Consider the following 12,060-nt stretch of genomic DNA (forward strand, 5'->3'; position numbering starts at 1 on the left):
CTCACTTTGCATTTTTGAGCCAAAAGACACTGATCATTGAGATTACAAGCCTAGAAGCTACACTGATGTAGCTTTTCCAGGGGGCATAGGCATGGGTATTGACAGGGCCGCAGAGCTGAGATCAGGCTTCTTTTGATTACTGAACACTCACAAGTTTATCTAACCCATAGCCTCTCCATATAGGGAGGATTCAGAGAGACAAGAGCCTTTATAGGAATCCAGAGTGGCCATGCTGGATGAACAGACAAGCCTCCAGGGAGGTCTTAGCTATGTCAGCACTTCCAGGACCCCTGGGTTCAGAAGAGGTAAGGAACTCATTCCATCATTTAGTCACTCTTTCTCACCACAGAAACGTCAGGGGAATGCAAAGAAGAGGACAAAGCCAGCTCTTGGAGAGGTAGCTATAATGTCCTGGGGCACAAACAAAAGAGGCTCTGGGTCAGAGTTTGCGTAGTGGTGGGAAACAGATCTCACCCAGTCTCAAGTATGATTCTTTCATTTTGAGTCTAACTTTGAACAGCTACACTTTTAATAACTTTGATAATGTTTTATTCTAGAGTTCATATTTGCCTTAAAAATTTATGCCAAACAAATGTGTCATCTGGGATTTTTAACTTAAGCCATCAGAAGTGGCTTTCTCTAATCAAAGTGAAGTAATAATAATAAAAATGATAGAAAAATAAAGCCATTATTAAGAAAATAGTGAATAATTAATCAGTAAAATGAGAGTGCTTTTATTTTCTAATTGCTTGCTTTGCTTTACTTAGGTAAGCTCCAATGATGTCTTATCTGTAGACAGGGATAGCTGTGTGATAACGGCTGGTGTTTCACCAGCTCACCTTTACAATAATTTTTCAAATTCATTTCTTAGAGTCAGAAACCTGGGTTTGTATTCCAACATTGCCAGAGGTAATAGAGTTGATAAGTGGCCATCTACTTAATTCCCTCTATCCCTAATTTCTTCATCTGCAAAGCAAGTGATAACATCTACCTCATAGGATTTTCATAAGAATAAATGGGATAGAAGATTTAAAAGCACACAGTGGATATTTAATAAAGTCTAGTACAGGTGTTGACCATGTATGTAGATAGCAATAAAACAAAGTCAATATCTTAACTTAAACTTATTTAATATTTCAGAAATGTAAACAACTTTTAATATTTCAAAATGCTTTCCCAAGTGTAACGATCTCCCAACTTATTCCAAAAATGTAAGCTGGATAGAGGAACAGAGAGATGGAAACAACATAAGTCATAAAGCAAGGACAGTAAATGTCCATGGCAGGCTCTAGGTGATGGCTCTGAGTATTCACTGTAAAATGTTTTCAACTTTTCTGTAGCTTTGAAATTTTGATAATAAAACATGGCGGGCAGGCGGTGGGGGGGAGGGGGCAGCAGTAATGGCTTTCACAGCCTCTCACTCTTGGTACTAGATTTGGGAACTCCTTGAGATAAAGGGTGAGCTTGGCTTCCTCCCTTCCTCCCCATCACCAGGCATAGTACTTTGTACATAGCAGTTACCAGACAAAAGTTTGTTTCACTTATTAAATAAATATATCCCTACAATAACAGAACAATTATTGTCATTTTGGATAACCAGAAAAAAGAAGGTAAAACCAGCCCAGGTGTTCAGAGAAATGATATTTACTTACTCCTCCAAAAGACTACCATTTTGCATCTCTTTGGACTTCTAGCCTGCTACTTTCCTTGCCTCAGTGGACATCCATTGACCCTGAGCCTCTAGATTTCCAAGCTGATAGTTTACGTGCTATGAGTTACTACACTACAACACACATTAAAAGCATTGTCTTTTTCAGTGTTGTTTCTATAAAGACAGTATTTTCCTCCAGTAAGAGTGACTCACATTTTAGCCACTGTGAGAAATGAATTTTGTTCAATTTTGGATTGACACAGAATCATACCATGCATGCATAAAGCAAGCCTAACTTCACAGTCCTTCCTCACACCTCTCTGGTTACACTAATGACTCCTAGAGGCGGTCAACATCCCTGCAGAGCCGTCAGGAAGACTGGCAGCAGGTAAGCCAGGCATGAGGTCTTCAGTACTATAGTCACATGGTTGGCTCCTGGCTGGCCAGAGGACATGAATTCATTTAGTAAATGTTTATTGAGTATTTTTTCAATGCCAAACACAGTGTTTGGTTCTGGGGATATAAAACAGTAAGGTATGAAGAGATAGATTTTGTCCCTGCTTTTATGGAGCTGAAAATCCACCAACCCAAATGAGGAAGAAACATGGTACAGCAGAAACACACACACACACACACACACACACACACACACACCAGAATTTAGAGCCAAAAGGACCTTCATTAAGATCCAAGGGCCTTCATTTGGCTCCAGTTTAAGCCTAAAGGACCTTCACCAAGATTTGATACCTGTAGAGAAGTTATTTCATCTCTTTGAGGCTTGTCTTCATCTGTAATATGTGAGAAGTAGTAATATTTATCCCACAAGGTCATGTCATAGATCATATAAAGGAAATATTTATGAAAGTCTGCCATAGCCATAAAGTCAAATTTTTAAAAGTATTATAATAATAGCTGACATTTATTAAATGTTACAAGATATCTGGCCAAGAACTTTTTTTCTTTCGTCTGCCTTTTAAAAATTACTTTGCTGGACTATAAAACCAAAAGAATGCAACACATATTTGGTATAAATCAAATATGGAAATACAGGATAATAAGGAAAGGATTCACTGTCCAGGTAGATGAAGGCAAGCCATCAGCCTCAACATTCAATGTATTTAGTTACAAGTCCAGTACCCACCCTGGAGAGAAAATCCATAACACACGACCTAACAGCAGCTGACAATACTGTCTGCATTCCTCAAAGGCTGGGAGGAATCTGGACCAATATACAGGGCCCTGGTATAAAAATTCTAAAGAGAGGCTTTTTGATTGAGAAGATGAGTCTTGGATTCTCCTGGGGAGTGAAGGGAGCCACTTAAAGGGGTATCCATTACAGGAGTCCAAAGACACAGTGGAGAGGCCCAGAGGAGTTGCTGTCTCAGTCTAGAGCCTTCACTTTGCCTACAAAATAAGCTGTGACTCAGGTAACAGGACTGCAGCCAAGGGGTGGCTCTAGGATGGAAAGGAACAGTAATGCTCAAATCTCATTTTCCACAGTGAGGAAGAGAAAATTAACTTATGTTGGACATGCAGTGAACCTTTAGTTTGGAATGAAATGATTGGACAAACACACCCAGCAATCAAAAATGGCATGAGATGGTTTAATAAGTTCATTCACTCATTCATCCACCCATCAAAACATATACTAAGTTATTAATGTTAGAATTTAAACAGTGCTCTAGAGGATAGGGAGACTGAGATAAATAAAGCACAATGTAATGCAATTAAATTCTAGGGTAGAGATACACATAGAATGCCACAGGGGACAAAGGGTAGGACCCTAAATCAACACTAAGTCAAGGAAGGCTTCCTGGAGGAAGTGAAGGCTGAGTTTTGAACTATTATTAAAGTTTTCCTGGTGAAGGAAGAAATTACTATAAGCTTGCCAGGCAGAAGGAAAAACCTGAGCAAAGACCCAGAGGTGTGAGTGAACATGGGCATGGAATCATGAGAGCCCTGGACCAAGAAATTCGCCATTTGGAATGCCTTTCCATTTCTCTAAGCGCTTGCTAGAGGAAAAGTAATGATAGATTCCTTGAACACATTCCCACACCTAAGTCTCAAATTCAAGTGCTCAGAGAGGTAGGGCTGAAAAAGGAAATGAGTGCAGCAGGCTGGGTGGGGACTGCTGCAAAATGAAGAATGCTGACCCCTTCTAAAGAAGGCAGCCCCTATTCAGCTCTAGCCGATCCCTTTCGCATGCAAGTGTGGACCCTGTATTGCCAGGTTCTTTCATTATTTATTCAGGAAAATAAATAATCTGAATTTTCAGATAAAATTTCTCAATTTTTAAATATTGGAAACTAATTTAAAATTGTTTATTTTTTTTCCAAGCACATGGTGGGTTAAACTAAACCTGTCTGGGAACCAGATCCAGCCAGTGGTCTGCCAGCCTGTAGCCCTGGCAAGTGGGAAGAAATGAGTGCCCTTTAAAAGCAGGCAGTAAGAGGCAATAGTTAGAGCCCAGGAGCTGGAGGCAGACTGGACTAGGTGAGAATCTGGGCTCTACAACTTACCTCTGTGTAGCTTTGGGGATGCTACTTAAGTCCTCTGAGTCTTGGCTTCCTCATACTGCCATACAGATACAGTAAAACAGCACGCTGTTATACTATGTCACTAAAGGGCAGAGATGAAATTCTCCCTGTGAAATCCCTAGCATGGTGCTTTTTAGGAAAATAAGCCCAAAAAGAAAAAAAAAAAAATCCCTTGCTCAATAATGAAGTGTTGTCAACCAGAAAGGTTAGCTATGACTACAAGCTTTGAATGGAAAATTACTATGTAATAAAAGCATGAGCATTGTGCTAAAACAGTAGCAAACTATTCCAACCATGGAGAGCATACCAGTATTAATGTTTTTTTTGTGTGTATATGGCCAGTCTTTTTTTCCGTACTGATAGTTTCTTAAAACAAATGTATTTATGAGACTGTTCATTAGTCTTCTAACTTTTCTTCCCTTTAACACTACAGTATGAACTTTGTTGTTGCTATACAAATATTTACTATCTACCTAGCATATATGCCAGAATGATTTTTTCAAAGTCATAAAACATATTGTGTCACACCCATGTTTAAAACCCATCAACCATTTCTCACTGTTCTTGGAATAAAACCCAAACTCCTGCCCCTGTACTCAAGGCTGTGCATGTGGCAGCCCTTGCCCACTTTGCCAAACCCCCTCCTACGCCTCTGTGCCTTGCTCATACCCTCCCGGCCCAGCTGACCTCTTCTGCTGATCTCATGAGGTGCTTTCCTCCCCCGCAGTGAATCTGTTGCTCCTCCTTCCTATCTCATCATTCAGGTCAAACAAAAACTCCCAAGAGAGGCCCACACTAGCCATGCCAAATCTGTTCATCTGTGTTTTTCCTTCATAGCATTTTCCAGAAAACAAAATCACTTCGTGTGTGTCTATTTTCTGCCTCTCTACACTAGACTCTTAAGTTCCCAGAAGCCTACCCCAGGGCCCTTGTCCCACTCATTCACCTTGGCATCCCCAGTGCCCAGCACAGTGCCTCTCACACAGAAGACACTCAATATTTCTTAAATGAAACAATGAAGCTACTGACCATTGTTCACAGCCTCAGATCCTCCCAAAGCCATCACCCACAAATGTCTTCCCTACACTAGTTTATGCAATGCCTGCAAAGCAAATGCTGGAAGAGGCAGTAGAGCAAAATGGTGATGAGCCCATACACTGGATGTGAAATGCCAAACTTCAAATCCCAGACTTGCCGCTTATTAGCTGAGTGACCTTCGGCAAGTTGCTTAAAGTCTCTGTGCCTGTTTCCTCATCTGTAAAAGACAATAATTAGGCTCACACCTGTAATCCCAGCATTCTGGGAGGCCGAGGCAGGTGGATCACTTGAACTCAGGAGTTTGAGACCAGCCTGGGCAACATGGCAAAACCCCATCTCTACAAAAAAATACATAAATTAGCTGGGCATGGTGCCGTGTGCCTGTAGTCCCAGTTACTCAGGAGGCTGGGGTGGGAGAGCCACTCAAGCCTGGGAGGCAAAGGTTCCAATAAGCCAAGATTGTGCTACTGTACTCCAACCTGGGTGACAGAGCAAGACCCTGTCTCAATTAAAAAAAAAAAAAAAAAAAAAAAAGAAAGAAAATAAAAAAAAGAACAAGACAATAACTATAGGGTAACTGTGAGAAATAAATGAATTATCATGGGTAAAATGCTTAGAAAAGTACTAGATGTATTAACAAGCACTGCATATACTTTAGCTCTTATTTTCATCTATTTTCTTGCTCTGCTCTTACTGCTTGGTTGCTCTGTATCTTTATTCTTTAACTAGACTGTAATTTCTTGGTGGCAGAGACCACTTCTGGATTCCCACACTGAAAGTGCACAGGTTCCCATAAGGTAGGAGATGGGGGAACAGAGCTAATGGTGCAGCTCTTGACATGGGTTTGCTTACATAGTATGAGACCACGAGTAAGTTATTTACCATTTTTGAGCTTCAGTTTCTTCATCTGGTAAAATAAAAAGAGATAATATCTGTCCCACAGACTGGTGTAAAGATTCAATAAAATAACTCTTGTGAAGTAAAAACATTCTGGGGCTTGTGGCATTGGTAAATGTTAAGGGAAACAAGTAGAAGGTACTCAAGTAAGTTAATCAGCTTCACAGTTCGAAGTTGGCTGCCTTTAGCATAGGTATTACACATTGCCACATAGGATGTGGGTGATTCAAATAAATGAATGACTGAAAATATGTTCTGTGCTCTTCTATTCTCTATTTTCTATGATTGTCTCTAGAAACCTTGATGATGGTTTCTAGAATTTTCCTGAATAAAACAGGAAAAAACATATCACTCATTATGACCAGCCCCATGAAATAAGATATTTTAGTCTTTAAAATTATCTCAATTAGTGATAGGATGTTACTGAAATGCACATCAGTAGAAACAAGCACTTTTAAACACAATGATAATGAAAATAAAGTACTATTGGAATATCTATTACATAGCCACTTTACAAATATCTCGCTAACTCATAACTCTACAAGACTGATACTATTGTCCTCATTTTATAGCTCAGCACACTGAGACTCAGAGAAGTTGATTTTAGCTTGTCCAAGATCCCACAATTGGTAAGTGGTACAGAAAGATTTAAATGCAAGTATGTTTGGCTCCAAATCCTATACTTTTTTGCACACATTTGTGTTATATATCCTAAAGTTCCTCAATATCTTGTATTAGTGCTACTGCTAAGACCTGATGAACACAGTTGAATAGTAATTAGACAGTAACTAAGAAAAACTAGTTTCCACCATACTGCCATCTATTTAAATGGTGGCATTTCAAGGAAAGAAACTTAATATTGTCTTTCATGAAGTTCCAAGATTAGACCAAGATAGAGAAAAGATGTTATTATATCATCAACAAGTGTGACAAAATAAGGCCAAATAAGGTTTTAAAAATTAGCTTTGGCCAGCCTCTCATGTTACAGAAAGAACCAGAAGAACCAGGCTTCCCTGACCTGCGGCAGGGTTTTCTTTTCAGCAGTTCCTACTGCAAAGCACTCAAGTGGCAGCTTCCACAGCTAGCAGGAAGTTATCAAGCCACCTCTCTAGCCATCCAAACTCCCAGTTTCCCCCAAAGAATCTACCAATTAGAGAATCATTTCCTCATTTTCCCAGGATGTTATCAGGAAGACAGAAGCACAGGGGCACGGACAGGGGAGAGAGAAGCAGCAGGTATATTTCCTGAACCCATCAACAAAATCCTGTGACATTACAGACAGTTGGTTCCGAACTTTGGAATAAGCAAGGAAAATCTCAAACTATAAAATCATTAGCTTTCTGCTCTGCTGACAATGGCAAAAGAGGAAATGAGTTAAAAGACAGCTTGGAAGATCTCCATGTAGCTCCTACAAGTCACGTTAATTCTCTCCCATTAACATTGAGCTGTCAGGATCCACATCAGCTCACCAATTCTCTTGACCTTCCTCAGTCTGCACCTTGTTACCCTACAATGTTTCATGTTTATAAAGATAGGAGACTCCAGCAGCTCAAGCCTGACAGAACTTAATTTACATTTGGCCTTCATTAAGATGAGAGTCAGAATCATTGAGACCAAATGGAAAAGCCAGACTGCTGGGGGTTATGAAAAATTCAAATGGCATTTTTCCTTTTATCTGACAATTCTTATTAAGGAGACAAATGTCAACCTGAAACACATAAACTTTAAATGAAAAGGACATGATTAAATTCCATATTTGCAGGACTAGGACCCAAGTGACTTTGCCCAAGAGCTATGGTGGTCCTAGTACATCTCAAGACAGATAAAACCTCAAATTCTACCCAACTCCCTCTGACATCTGACTGTAGGTGAAGGACAAGGAGAAGATAAATGACAGCAACAACAAAGTGAGTGGTCAGCTCTGACTCCTCCATCTGACTCACTCCTCACAGCCAATCAGTCTCAATGTCCTATTGATATTATCCTCTAAAAATTTCTAGGACTCATCTCCTTCCAACTCACAGTGCCTAATTCAGGTCTCATTAGTTCTCCCATGGAGTACTGCAACAGCCCCTTATTGAGTTACAGAATCATTCAAATTATTCAGAAAATATGTACTGAGTACCTACTATGCACCAGCCATTTGGTTAGGGACCGAGACATAGCAAAGAACAAGGTGGATATGATCTCTATCCTCCTGCAGCTTACAATGGTTGGAGCAAGCATTATATAAATCACCACAAAAATTGACGTAGCACTACAATTTATGAAAGATATAATGAAGTAAAATTAAGAGTGTAGTAACAAGAGACTCTGATGTATCTGATGGTCAGGAAAGGCTTTTTAAGAGAGCAAAAATAAAACTGAAACTTAAATGATGAGGAAGAATCAGTGGTGAGCAGAGGGAAGAACACTGTGGGTGAAAGACTCAGCATTGTCAAGACAGGGGTCAGCAAACTTTTCATCTGTTGGTCGAGATAGTACATATATATTCTGCCCTGTAGGCCATATAGTCTCTGTCTCAACCACTCAACTGTCACTGTAATGTGAAAACAGACATAAACAACACATAAATGGATGAGTGTGGCTGTGTTCCAATCAAACTTTACTTATGGCCATTAAAATTTTAATTTCCTATTATTTTCATAAGTCACAAAATATCATTCTTTTGATTCTTTCTTAACCACTTGAAAATGTAAAACCATTTACATTTTCTCAAGCCCTCCAATAATAGGCAGTAGGCCAGATTTGGCCTGGGTGCCATAGTCTGCCAACCTCTAGCCAAGACTCATGTAGCAAAGAACTCTAAGTGGATCCCTGTGGATGGGATATAGTGAGCTAGGAGGTAAAAGACAAAGAGTGAGGAGAGAGGAGGAGGTAAAAATGACATCATGCACCATTTTGTAGTCCATGTTTCAGTTTCTGGAATTTATCTAATAAAGCAATGCAAAGCCATCAGAGTGCTATCATTAGAGGAATGAGAAAACTCTAGTTCTTACCTCCCCACACACATTTTCTCACCCCTAATCCAATCTCCACATGTCTGCCAGTGACCTAAGCCCGCCCCTCCCTTGCTTAACAACCATCAACCAATCCCTATCACCAATTAAGCCCTTAAAAAGCCGAACTCAGACTATTTACCTGGCCTCATCTCCTGCTATGCTTGCTGAAGCACCCCAGCTCATGCCCTGGGACTCACCTACCATATCACAGATGAACCACAGTCTCTCTTCAGAATCTCTTTCCTATCTTCTCTGCTAGGCAAAACCTCCACTCATATCTTGAGGTTCCTGTCAAACTATTGCCTCTAGGAAGCAAATCCTTTTTCCCAAAGCACTTTGTATATTGCCATATCACAGTGCATAGTATATTTGATGGCTCTGTTTTCATGTCACTCTTGCATCCACCCCATTCCTTATGCTCCCCCACCACTATCCCTTGTGGACTCTGTGCTGCTTAATGGTAAGATTGAGTCCTTATTGTCCCCATGTCCCCGGTGCCTATCGCACTTGCTGGTTCGTAGTTGAGCTCAGTACAGACTTCAAGAATTAAAGAATAAAGAAAGAGTAAAAACAAGACAGCTTGATAAACTTAGAACACAGAATCTCATGTTTTTATTCTGAACGTGCACTCAAGCAGCTCTACTGAAGCTATCAAACTTCCCTGTGTCTCCCATCATAGCATTAAAAACAAAGGTACCATTCCCTGATTCCCCACAAGTGGATGCTTTTCAGCGTAGGGGAACAGAGCTTTTGGAATTAAAAGTGGTTTCACAAGTTCCCAGCCCAGTAACATTAGCATCACCTGTGAACTTGTGCTAGCACTACAAATTCTCCAATTTTCAGTCCCTATCACAGGGCTACTGAATCAGAAACTACAGTTCAGCAAGATCTCCAGGTGATTCATTTACACATTAAAGTCTGAGAAGCACTACAGCCCTCCTGGTCAGGCTTTAAGAAAATGCTAAAACTGACTTAGAAATCCCTTTAATTTTGATTTTGCAATCACATTAAAGCCAAACGAATTCTCAGCAAGAATTCCCGTACATGCTTACCAAAACACACCCACACTAGAGGCTTACTCAGAAAATTCTCAAAGAAAATTGAATTTTTAAAACAAATTAATAGAAGATGCTCTCAGAGGGTCACAAACATTGCCATGTAATCTAGATATTAACTATTTCCTATGGGATTTACTTAGTGCAGTTTTATATCAAGTGCGAGATGGTAAGAGTCCTGAGAGGTTCGTGCCAGATATGCATTTAGATCTCCTGGGACAGAGGCTGGACCTGGCCATGTGGCACATGCTCTAGAAGGCCCTGACACGGAACCAACGACCCTCCACCCAATCCTCTTCGCTTAACTCAGTATAACTCTTCTTTCTGTGTTGCCAAAAAAGGTGATATATCCAATCCAAACCTGTTGATATAGCAACAAGTTTAGGCCAAGTTGAAGAAGACCACTGCCATCATTCCTGGTCCTACGCCAAGAGCCATGCTTCATGGAAGGATTTTACTACTGCATGACATGATGGAACAAGCTGAGATTTGGGGCCCAGCAGACATGGATTTAAATTCTGGCTCGATCACCTGTTTGGGAAAGCCTCCTTAGGATCAGTTTCCCATGCTATCTACCAGGCAGAGATTGTTAGGATTAAAATCAACTAATGCTTACACAACTCAAAGCAGGGTATGGGGCAGTACAGAACAGTTCTGTATTCCAATTTTGTGTTTCAGCATATATCCAAGTCAGGTTTTCAAACTGGTTAATACAACTCTCCCACTTTACAGATGAAAAAAAGTGAGGTCTGAGATAAGAAGTGCTTTGACCAAAGCATGTAATTGTTGACAGTAGAGTCAGAATTAGATTCTTGAAAACTCCTGACTCCCAAGAAACTCTGTCAAACTCTTAGCAACCACAGAAGCCTTTATGCAGATTAAAACTTACAAAACAGCTCAATATCTAAAACAGCTAACAAGTAAAGCCTGCTTTGATTGCTGAAGCCCTTCTTTCCTACCACTCTCCTGTCCCATGATGGCAATCCTTAGGCACCTTCTCAGCACCCTAAGCTCTCCCCATCTCCATTCACAAACTGAGTAATAGAAGACTCAGCCCACCTGAAATCTCAGAGCCAGTAAATGAATCACAGGTCATGCCCATTAGATGGATTCTCTGTTTCTCCAGACCACCTAGAGGTTTTCAAGTCCTTGAGGTTCCCGAAGGACTTGAACTTTCTCACACATCCATCTCTAATGGGAACCATTAAGCTGACATCACCATTCTCCACACTTCATAAAGGAGTCCTCACATCTGGAAATGGAAACCACCTGCAAGTGCTTTGACCAGAGATTGCCATATCATTTAAGGATGAGAAACTCGAGTGCAGGTGGGATGAGAAAGGGGAAGCCTAAGATGTCAACAAGGCCAAATATTAATAAGTTGGGGCTAAAAGTGTACAGACTAGGAAGGCCCTGATCAGAAGATATGGACTTAAATCCCACCTCTGCTGCTTTCTCACTGGAATGGTAATTAATCTCTCTGAACTCCAGTAGAATACCGGGTATTAAAAGAATTGATTTTGGATGGCTGGGCACAGTGCCTCACACCTATAAACACATCACTTTTGCAGGATCACATAAGGCCAGGAGTTTGAAATCAGCCTGGCCAGCACAGTGAGACCAAGTCTCCACAAAAGAAACATTTTAAAATTTGAAAAAACCATTTTGGAGTCAGCCAGTCTTAGGTTCAAATTCTGGTTCTGTCACATATTTTTCACTTTGAGTGAGTTGTTTTAGCTCTATGAACATTTGTTTTCTTGTCTACAAAACAGACACCCTAAAGTAAACACCACACATAAAAACACTTCATAGGGCTGTTGGCCTTCAAAGAGATAACGTGTACAATACTTGTCACAGTGCCTGGTATGAGTTAGGCACAT

The 12,060-nt window shown here is 40.4% G+C and overlaps 1 protein-coding gene across 11 annotated transcripts in view; it reads right to left on the reverse strand.

The window, feature by feature from the left end:
* The window catches only part of FGGY (FGGY carbohydrate kinase domain containing), a 445,568-nt gene that overhangs the window by 376,930 nt on the left and 56,578 nt on the right, over window positions 1–12,060 (reverse strand). Inside the window, exon 1 of one of the 11 annotated variants that reach the window (XM_038000614.2) lies at window positions 4,171–4,282. The exons of the other annotated variants lie outside the window; for them this stretch is intronic. The gene's annotated coding sequence lies outside the window, so the exon portion shown is untranslated. Of the gene's footprint in view, window positions 1–4,170; window positions 4,283–12,060 lie in introns of those variants that run through there. 11 annotated transcript variants of the gene reach the window in all.

Source organism: Chlorocebus sabaeus, chromosome 20 (assembly GCF_047675955.1).
Source record: "Chlorocebus sabaeus isolate Y175 chromosome 20, mChlSab1.0.hap1, whole genome shotgun sequence".
NCBI lineage: Eukaryota > Metazoa > Chordata > Mammalia > Primates > Cercopithecidae > Chlorocebus > Chlorocebus sabaeus.